At 39.8% G+C, this 11078-nt stretch overlaps 1 pseudogene; it reads right to left on the bottom strand.

Moving 5' to 3' along the window:
* Nucleotides 1–10034: 10034 nt before the first annotated feature.
* LOC102825691 lies at nucleotides 10035–10774 on the bottom strand (annotated as a pseudogene).
* Nucleotides 10775–11078: the final 304 nt, after the last annotated feature.

Here is an 11078-nt window from a genome sequence, read left to right as displayed (position 1 = left end):
GTCGCATTGCACTAGGCAAATCAGCTATACAAGACCTCTTTGCTCAACAGCAAAGATGTCAGTTTGAGGACTAAGCTGCTCCCAACCTAAGCCATGGTGTTTTCAATAGCCTCATATGTGTCTGAAAGTTGGACAGTGAATAAGGAAGACCATTGAAATGATTCATTTGAGTTATGGTGTTGGAGGAGAAATTTTAAAGTACCGTGGACTTCCAAAAGAACAGACAAATCTGTGTTGGAAGAAGTGCAGCCAGAATGTTACTTGGAAGCCAGAATGGCCCGATTTCATCTCTCGCACTTTAGACATATTATCAGGAGGGATAAGTCCCTAGAGAAGGATATCATGTTTGGTAAAATGGAGGGTCAGAGAAAAAGAGGAAGACCCTCAGTGACGTGGATTGGTACAGTAACAGCAACAATGGGCTCAAATGTACCAACAATTGTGAAGTAGGTGCAGGACCAGGCAGTGTTTCATTCTGTTGTGAATAGGGTTGCTATGAGTTGGTACCGACTCCATGGCACCTAACAACAACAACAAATGTGATGGCTAGAACTGCAGTTGCCTTGGCAGGGCCAGATCAAAGGATTTGATGGGCCTTTTGTGGCCCACAGGCTCGACATTCCCCACCCCTGCACAGTGACCTTGAACAGAAAGTACTAATAGGACAGTGTAGTCAACGCAAGTTTTAATATAACCTTAGTGCAGATAGTTTTTGACTCACGCGCATCATTTGTCTGCCTTTTTATTAGAGTTATGCTTGCTTCATGAACTTAATTTGGGAGTTTTCCATTCTTTTCTATACCCTGGAATTTGAGTAGAATTTATGTTGGCCCTTCTCTGAATGTTTGGTAGAATTCACCAGTAAAACCATCTGGACCTGGGTTTATTTTTGTTGTTGGGAGCTTTTTTTTCAATGACCTGTTGTGGGTCTGTTCAAATTTTCTGCATCAGTTCATGTTAGTTTAGGTAGGTAACATGTTTCTAAAAATTTGTCCTTATCTCCTAGGTTTTAAAAATTTATTGGAGTACAGTTTTTCACAGAATTCTGTTATTGTCCTTTTTATTTTTATTGCTTCTGTTGTGACATCATCCATTTCATTCCTCATTTATGTTATCTGTTAGCTCTCCTTCTTTTCCTTTGTTAGATTTGCCAGTGGTTTGTTGACTTTATTAGTTTTTTTCCAGGAACAAGACTTCTTGTCTTGTTGATTCTTTCTGTTGTTTTTCTCTTTACAGTTTCATTCATTTCTGTTCTTTATTATTTCTTTTCTTCTGGTGAGTGTAGGCATATTTTACTGCTCTTCAAATTGTTGGAGATGTTAGGTAAGAATGTTGACTTTGATCTTTACTTTTTTTGACTCACCCACATCATTTGCCTGCCTTTTTATTAGAGTTATGCTTGCTTCATAAACTTAATTTGGGAGTAAATGTACTTTACTTTACATTTATTACTATAAATTGCCCTCTGAACACTGCCTTTCGTATGTCAAAAAGATTTTTAGTATGTTGTGTTTTCATTCTCATTGGTTCAAGGAATTTTTTTATTTCTTCTAAGTCCTGGTGTGGCTCTGTAGGATAAGCACTGGACTGCTAACTGTAAGTCACTCTTTGGGAACCCTGTATAGGGTCGCTATGTGTCGGAACTGACTCAAAGGCATTTAACAACAACAATTTTGTTTTTGTTGGTTGTTGTGTGTCATTGAATTGGTTCCGACTCATAGTAACCTTGTATAGCGTTTCCGAGGCTATGAATCTTTATAGGAGCGAAAAGCTTCACCTTTCTCCTGCAGAGTGACTGGAAGATTTGAAATCCTGACTAATCCACTATGCTACTTTAAGCAGGGTATTATTTACTTTCCAAGCCTGTGACTTCATTTTGTTGCTCTTCCTACTGCTGGTTTCTAATTTTAAAGCATTATAATCTGAGAAGAGGTTTTACAGTAGTTCAATGTTCTACAATTTATGGAGATTTGCTTTGTGGCCTAACACATGGTCTATTGTGGAGAATGTTCCATGTATGCTGGATAAGAATGTCTATTGCGCTATTGTTAGATGGAGTGTTCTAAATATGTCAATGAGGTCAAGTTGGCTGATTGTGTTGTTTAATTGAGTTTTTTTTTCTAGGTGTTCTGTGGGTTAATGCTCTGAACTGCAAAGTTGCTTTGAACCGCTAGGTCAGTAGTTCAAGATCACTAGCTGCTCCTACATAGGGTCGTGGTAGGTCAAAATTGACTGGATGGCACTTAACAACAACTATTATTGTAGAGTTGTCTGTTTCTTCAATTCTGTTTGAGTTCAATTTATGTCTTTTGGGCCTCTTGCAGGGTGTATAGGTATTATTTTGGTTATGTCTTCTTGTTCACTTAATCCTTTAATCGGTATAATAGGACCTTTTTGTCTCTTAGACTGGCTTTTGCCTTAAAGTCTATATCATAAAAAATGAATATTGCCACTCCTGCTCACTTTTGATCATTAGCTTGATATATTTTTCCAATGCTTGGAGTTTTAGTTTGTTTTTGTCTGTATGTCAAAGGTACGACTCTTATAGACATCATATTGATAGATCCTATTTTCTTATCCATTCTGTTGCTCTCTTTCTCTTGAGTAGCACATTTAATCAATTTACATTCACAGTAATTATTGATGGGTAAGGAGCTCTGGTAGCGTAGTGGTTATGAATCGGGCTGCGAACCTTAAGGTCAGCGGTTCGAAACTACCAGCCGCTCCGCGGGAGAAAGATGAGGCTTTCTACTCCCGTAAAGATTTACACCCTCGGAAACCCTGTACAGGGTCGCTATGGGTCGGACCCGACTCGATGGCACTTAACAACAACAACAACAACAAATGGATTTATTATGATTTTGCTGTATGGTTTTTTGTGGTGTTGCTAGTTTCCTAGTTAGTTTCACATAATTTTCTGAGCTGGGCAAGGTCGTTTTGTTTTTAAGTTTTTTTATCATTTCACTCCTTGCTTTTAATGTTTATTAAATTGTATTTTTTCCTTTAAAAAATTTTTGATGCAAAGGTTTATTAACTTTTTTTTTCAGGTTACCTTTTAGTAATTTATTATTTTCTTCCCAAGATTAGAACAGTCTGTTCTACCTTGAAATCATCTTGACTTCCTTTCCATTTGGAAGTTCTGTAACTACCCTATCTATTCCCTCTTTTTATTTTGTAATTATCTTTATTTATAAATTGGTGTCTCTGGTTCCATGTTCTCAGTCTTGTAGCTTTGTTAATTTACTTTGGTTATTCTATTTCTAGGTTGAGTGCTGCAGAGTGTTGTTCTGTATGTTAATCTCAGTTTGTTTTCTGCCATTGTTGATTCTCTGGCTGAAGAGCTAACTTTAATATGTCTTGTTAAATTTGGTCTGCTTTTTAAAATTTCCTTCACATTTTTCTTATCTCAGAATTTCCTAATTTTGGCACTGTAGTTTTGGGACAATTTTGTTGGGTATGTATAATTCTTGGTTGGAAATTTTTCCTTCAGAGTTTTATATATGTCATCCCATTGCCTTCTTGCCAGTATAGGATTTGATACTGGTTCTCCCTGTAGGTAACTTTTCATTGTTTCTGATCTGCTTCAGGATTCTTTCCTTTTCTTTGGTTTTGGAAAGTGTCACATATGTCTTGGTGATGTTCTTTTGTTGGCTATTCTGTTCAGTCTTCGTTGAGCTTTGTGATGACATATTATCTTACTTTTCATGGTACTAGGGAAGTTTTCTTCCAACAAATTTTTGACAATTTTCTCTCTTCCCATTTTGTTCTGGAATTCCAGTCACACATAAATTATTCATCTTGATGATGTCTGTCATTGTTCTTAGACTTTCTTGTTGTTGTTGTTGTTGTTTTATTGCTCTTTTTTTCCTAATTGTTCCTCCATCAGATTAGTACTAAGAGCTTTGTCCTCAATCTCACCTATTCTGCCTCCCATGGATTCAATTCTACTCCTTTGTCCTTTCAATGCATTATCTAGTTCTAAAATCTTAGTATTTATCTTCTGCCTTTCTATTTGCTGTTCTTGTATAGTTTCTAATTGTTCATTAATTTTTTTTCTGTTGCTTCTTGTAGAATTTCCTGAATTCATCTAAGTTTTTTCTATGTTTTTCTTGGTTTTATCTGCACTTTCCATAATCTTTCTTTCAATCTACTGAAGAGGAGCCTAAATGTCATTCTTTTGAATTCCATATCAGGCAGTTCCTAAGTCATTTCTCCCTCAGAAAGGTTTTCTAGCTTTGTATCTTGGTCTCTTGTTTGAGACACTCTGTCTTGTCTCTTTGTGTGAATTGAGGTTGTCTGTTATCTCTGAGACATTGTAGTGTTGTTATATTTGTCTTTAATTGGTGTGTTCTCGTGTGCTTACCACCTCTCTCTAAGTGAGTGTGATGAGGATGGGAGTGTGTGGCCGCATCTCTGAGTGTAGTGCAGTGGAGGGTGAGTTGTGCTGCCATCTGTCATTGATGAGGTATTGGAAGAGTGGGTGCTGGTCCTTGCCCAGTGGGTGGGTCTACAAAAGGTGTGGTTGTGGCTGCACAGTTCGGGCATGGTTGCTGACACCTGCTTGGAGGGACAAGAAAAAGAGAGAAGCCCAAAAACAGCAGCAAAAAAACGAAATAAAAGGGGGAGAAAGCAAACAATAACAATAAGAAGAAAAAAAGAAGCAACTAGAAACTGTACAGGGTCGCTATGGGTCGGACCCGACTCGATGGCACTCAACAACAACAACAACAAGAAACTAAAAAGAAAAAGCAAAGGAAAATCAATCTAAGTAAAGAGAAAAGGAAAGTAGAAAGCAAAGATATGAAAATAGTAAAGAAAACCTGAGGAGAAAAAGGAAAAAAGAAAAGAGAAACAAAAGAAATGGAAAAAAAAAATATAGAAAAGTGGAAACCACAGAACAAAGAGAAGAACAAGGGAAGGGCAAGAATAAAAAAAGGAACAAAACAAGACAGGAGAAAACAGGGGTGGGGATAGGGAGAAGCGAGGCAGGGTACCTTAGCCTGCTTGCCAGGCAGTGACTCGGGGCAGGACACCTGGTACTGGTTAGTGCCCTCTGCCAGCCAAAGAGGTCAGAGGGGTGGAATGCCAGGTTCTGGATGAAGTTCAGGCTGGCCTACATGGTGTCTGGGGTCAGGGTGCTTTATTCCTGAGAAGTTCCTGCCATCCTTAGGTAACCGGGTTCAGGTTGCCTGGTTCCAGAATGTGTTCCTGCCTGCTCAAGTATGGCTGGGTGTAGATAGTTAACCTAACATTGTAGTTCCATTTCTCTGAGGAAGGACAAGGTACATGCCTCCAGACTTGAGGGTGGCATGCACCCAGACTTGAGGGTGGCATGCACCTACTTCACAACGGTGTGCTCTGACCTCAGGCATAGTAGGGGCAGTACAGGGGTGTGTCACCAGTCACCATGTGGGTGAAGGTAGTGCTGACCACATTTATGATACCCAGGATAGTGTAAGGAACAAGGAGAGGATCACCCTTCTTGGTTGTCAGCCACCAGTGTAGACACCTGTGAAATTCTGGGCAAGTGGAGCCAATGATCTTACCAGACCACTGTCGTGATTTAACACTACTTGCATAAGTTCAAAATGGCTGCACTGTGTCAAGTCCGTTAACAATTCACACTTTCATCTGCCTCCTCACTCAACACCTTGGTTCAGCTTTTTCTCCAATTGTTTTTTGTTGCTTTTGAATTGGTTCTAACTCATTTCAGCCCTGGATAGTGTTTTAGAGGAGAGGCTGATGGGTTCGAACTGCCAACCTTGCAGTTAGAAGTCCAGTGCTTATCCTCCATCATCACACTAGGGCCTTTTCTCCTATTCATCATTTCCTTGGAAGCTCAGGGCTCCAGGATTACTGTCTGTATCTGTTTCATTTGGTCCTCTGTGTCTTTGTAGGGAGTCTGGGTATTGTATTTACCTAGTTAGCCATCTTACCCGAAGTCTCTTTACTTACATTTTGTAGATTCCAGGCAATACTTTTAACAGTTGGATCTTGAAGTCAAAGCAAGCATATTTTATTAATTAAACATTTGAGAACAGAATTCTCTGACAATTCTAATAACTTGCATGTAGATAAGATAATTAAAACAGCCAGGATAATGAGGATTTCAAAGCTGATTGTGAAGCAAAGTATGCATGCTTGTGTGAGGAAGCAAGGTAAGAGAAAAAGGATCCAAGAGCTACGTTTAGTGGACAATGAACTCTTTTTCCACATCTTTGTTGTCTGATATTCTCAACAGTAATTGCAGTGACTGTGACTAGGTCAGTTACCCCTGCATTGGCTTAGGCACGTTCATTATTTTCACCAACTTCAGTAGCTTTGGGCAAAGGAGTGGTAATTTCCTAATTATTACTTATTACTCAGAGACTAGGGGAAAATGAACAAGTCTCAAAATGGGTTTACTTTTTGTATTCAGGGAGAATTTTAGCCATTGTGATTACAACGGACCAAATAATTATAAAACCAAGTATATTCATGGAAACGTTCTTCTTTCTAATTCTAAGAACTTCTCTTTTTTTTAAATGTTTTATTGTGAATTATATGATAGTTTACATGGGAGAACCTTAGTCTTACATTCATTCCATCGTATATCATCTCATTGCCATGGTTCCAATCCCCTCCATGCATCATCAGCCAACCAAAGGGTATATCCTAGAAACCCGCCCCCTACACTTCCCCCCCCCCCCCAACTTCTTTTAAAACAAATGATTCAGCTCAACCCTTGGGCTATGCAGAGGCCAAAGGGAAATTTCTTCTAGGGTTTTAAACAGGTTCATTATAGTTCAACTCCCTGCTGAGAACTGTATTCATATCCCAGTTACAGTGAATCAGAATCTACATTTAAAAATACCATTTATTTTGTTGTTGTTGTTGTTATTGAGAAGATACACAGCAAAAAGACATACCAACCCAAGTTTCGACATGTACCATTCAGTGATACTGGTTGTACTCTTGGCGTGGTGCCAGTCTCCTTTACTGAGCAGTTCCTTCCCCCATGAATTTATAAGCTCACTGCCCCCTACAGTTCCTATCTATTCTTCCCAGCTGATGTCCTCAACTGATCCCATAAAAACCCTAAGACTCAAGGCAGACATTCTTTATTAGTAAACCCTTTCAAGACTGAATTATGTTCTACTCTGAATTTTTTTGTTAAAGTCATGTGTTTTCAGTAATTCAAAGCGTTTTGAATGAAATGAAAAATAATATTTTGAGGTAATATGTGTTTTGGTGTAATTGTTACTAGGTGTTGTGAAGTTGGTACCGACTCACAGCAACCCTATGTACAAGAAAATAGAACACTGCCTGGTTCTGTGCCCATGTTTGAGCCTGGGCGGGCCATTTCATCTCATTGAGTGGGACACATATGTCCTGAGACATATGTGTCTCATGTTAAGTGTTGGTGGGATGAGACCTAGTTCTTCAGATTCGTGCAGTTCTAAAGACTCACACTAGATGGCAGCACACATTAATAATGCCATAGCCGCTTCCTAGTAAACCAGAATGGTGGAAAATGTAGGTGCCTTGATGTGTTGCTGTGGGTTAATGTGTTGTTGTTTTTAAGTGCAGTCAAGTCGGTTCCGACCCATAGCGACCCTGCATAGGGTTTCCAAGGAGCGACTGGTGAGCTTGAACCACCGATCTTGTAGTTCAAACGACTTTGCAGTCTGGAGCATTAACTCACAGCGCCACACCAGGGTTACTGTGCTGGACTGCAAAGTTGGTTTGAACCACAAGGTCGGAGGTTCAAGCTCACCAGTCGTTCCTCAGACACCCTGTACAGGGTCACTATGGGTCGGAACTGACGCGACGGCACTTAACAAAAACAACATCAATGTATGTCCCAGAGATCATGAAAAGGTTAAGCTACAATGCTGTTTGATTTTAAGAAGACTTCAGCGAATATTTTTAGTTTATCATTTAAATATTATCTTAAGGTATTTGTTCTGGGAGCAATAATCAGGTTTTCAGAGTCTCTGTGGCCCAAAGTGTCATACCAGGAGAGGTGACACTTCTCAGGATTAGATTTCCACCCTTTAGAGGACTATCAGCCATTTCCAATTCTATTTAAAATGTTCTTGAAGTCCTTATGTTGTAGTGATACCTTCCAAAGTACCTACAAATGAAATAATATATTTTGGATTTCCTTCAAATTTATCAGGCAGAGGTGGTGATGTGCCATGGAGTTGGTTCTGACTGGGCAGGGGTGAGTTAGGGTTAAATCCAAACCAAACCCCTGTAGGACTGAGAAGTTTACAGAAGCAGACCCCATCATATTTCTCCCACAGAGTTGCTATTGGAACTGTGGACCTTTAGGTTAACAGCTGTGATTTAGCCCCCGAATCTCCATGGCTCTTTCTGGGTTATGGTATAGATAGACATTTAAATAAGATTCCCAGGTGATTCTTGGGTTGTTGTTGTTGTTGTTACGTGTCATCGAGTCGGTACTGACTCATAGAAACCCTATGCACACAGAACGAAACACTGCCCAATTCTGGGTCAACCTCACTACTGTTGCCATGCTTGAGCCCATTGATGCTGCCACTTGGCCAATCCATCTCGCTAGGGGTCTGCCTCTTTTTCTCTGACCCTCCACCTTACCAAACATGATATCCTTCTCCAGCAACTGGTCCCCCCTGACAATATGTCCGAAGTATGAGAGACGAAGTTTGGCCATCCTAGTCTCCAAGGAGCACTCTGGCTGTACTTCTTCCAACACAGATCTGTTTGTTCTTTTGGCAAACTATGGCACTTTCAATATTCTCCAAGACCACAACTCAAATGCATCAATTCTTCTACAGTCTTCATTACTCACTGTCCAGCTTTTGTATGCCTGTGAGGTTACTGAAAATACCATGGCTTGGGTCAGGAACACCTTAGTCCTCAAGCTGACATCTTTGTTCTTCAACACTTTAAAGAGGTCTTGCACAGCAGATTTGACTAATGTAGTATGTTGTTTGATTTCTTGGCTGCTACTTCAATGAGTGTTGATGGTTGATCCAAGAAGAATGAAGTCCTTGACAACTTCAATATTTTCTCTATTGATAAGAATTTTGTTTACTGGTCCAGTGGTGAGGGTTTTTGTCTTCTTTACATTGAGATTTGAACTTCATCAGTATTTAGTTTAAGTCCTCTTCACTTTCAGCAAGCAAAGTTGTATCATCTGCATATCACAGGTTGTTAATGAGTCTTTCTCCAATCCTGATGCCACGTTTTTCTTCATAGAACCCAGCTTCTCGGATTATTTGCTCAGCATACAGGTTGAATAAGTATGGTGAAAAAATACAACCCTGTCGCACACCTTTCTTAATTTTAAATCATTCAGTGTTCCCATGTTCTGTTTGAACAACTGCCTCGTCGTCCAGGTACAGATTCTTTATGAGCACAATTAAGTGTTCAGGAATAATCATACTTTGCAATGTTGACCATAGCTTGTCATGATCCACATAATTGAAAGCTTTTGCATAGTCAGCAAGGCACAGGTAAACATCTTTCTGATATTCTCTGCTTTCAGCCAAGATCCATCGGACATCAGCAATGATATCCTTTGTTCCACGGCCTCTTCTGAATCCGGCTTGAACCTCTGGAAGTTCTCTGTCAATGTATGCCTGCAGCCATTACTGTACACCTTAAGTGAAACTTTACTCGCATGGGATATCAAAGATACTGTGCAATGATTTCCGCATTCCATTGGGTTACCTCTCTTTGGAATGGGCACAAATATGGATCTCTTCCAATCAGTTGGCCAAATAGTTGTCTTCCAAATTTCTTGGCATAGATGAGTGAGTGCCTCCAGTGCCACCTCACTTTCTTGAAAGATTTCAATTTTTATTCCAGCAATTCCCGATGCCTTGTTCTTTGTCATTTCCTTCAGTATCATTGGCTCTTGATCATATATTACTTCTTGAAATGGTTGAACATCAACCATTTCCTTTTGGTACAGTGACTCTGTGTATTCCTTCCATCTCCATTTTGAGATTTAATATAAGCACATTTATTTATCACACAAAGAAATCTCTTATTTTTGACTGGACTCAGACTGGACTCAGAGGCTTCCATTTTTTGACAATCTGTTCCTGGTATTTTTCTTTGGCTTCTTTTATACTCTTGGCCAAAAGCTTGGCATATTCTGCAGCCTCCTCCTTATTTTTCTTAGTGCACTGTTTCTTCAGAACATTTCGCTGACATTTGTGTTGCAAGGCATGTGGAGTAACAAGACGCTGAATCTTGGACGCTTTGGTCCTGGGTTTCTTGCCTTTTTTGTTCAGTGAATTTCTCACAACATACAGGAGTACATAATTTTCTTCAGAGATACTGAAAAATTTGTGGATTCTGTGAGCTCTCTTGGGCCCCAGGCGACGAGGCACAGTTGTATCTGTCAGTTCTGGGATATCTTTCTCCTTTTTTTTTTTTTTTTTTTTTACAATAACCAAGTTGAAAACACTTATGTTGGCATCTACAATGCAACCCCGGGCAGATTTGTGCAGTCTTCCTCCAGTTCTCCTTGATCTATAAGAGGAATGACCCTTATTCAGCAGCAGGAGGACACGGCCATGGGTCAAGATGCCCTGCTTCATGGGAAAACCTTGCTTGTCATTCCCATGTCATTCCCATCACTGATGCAGACAACATAACCCTGCCACTCGCCACCCAGCGAATCAGAAGCAACTTCTGTTGCCGTTCATTTCTAATAAAAGGTACAAAGCTTGCGTTCATTGTACACTTCATTGAGTTTCTGGCAGCCAGTGGCTGGGAAGGAGATGTTCAGCTTCATGGCCAATCAGCCAATGGCCACCACAGCATCACGAAAAAGAGCTCCTTTCATCTTCTTTTGATGCTTTCTGCATCATTCAGTAATTTGCTCAGAGAATCCTTCAATAAGGAAATTGAGGCTTAAATTTTTTCTTCAGTCCCCCAGCTTGAGAAATTCTGAGTGTGTTCTTCCCTTTTAGTTTTTTGACTCCAGATCTTTGCACATTTTGTTGTAATATTTGACTCTGTCTTCTTGAGGTGACCTTTGAAATTTTCTGTTCAACTCTTGTATCTCCTCATTTCTTCCATCTGCTTTAGCATCTCTA

The sequence above is a fragment of the Chrysochloris asiatica genome, unplaced genomic scaffold (genome assembly GCF_000296735.1).
Source record: "Chrysochloris asiatica unplaced genomic scaffold, ChrAsi1.0 scaffold00020, whole genome shotgun sequence".
NCBI classification, from domain to species: Eukaryota; Metazoa; Chordata; class Mammalia; order Afrosoricida; family Chrysochloridae; genus Chrysochloris; species Chrysochloris asiatica.
The sequence above is the reverse complement of the archived record's forward strand: the minus strand, read 5'-3'. Positions and strand labels throughout refer to the sequence as shown.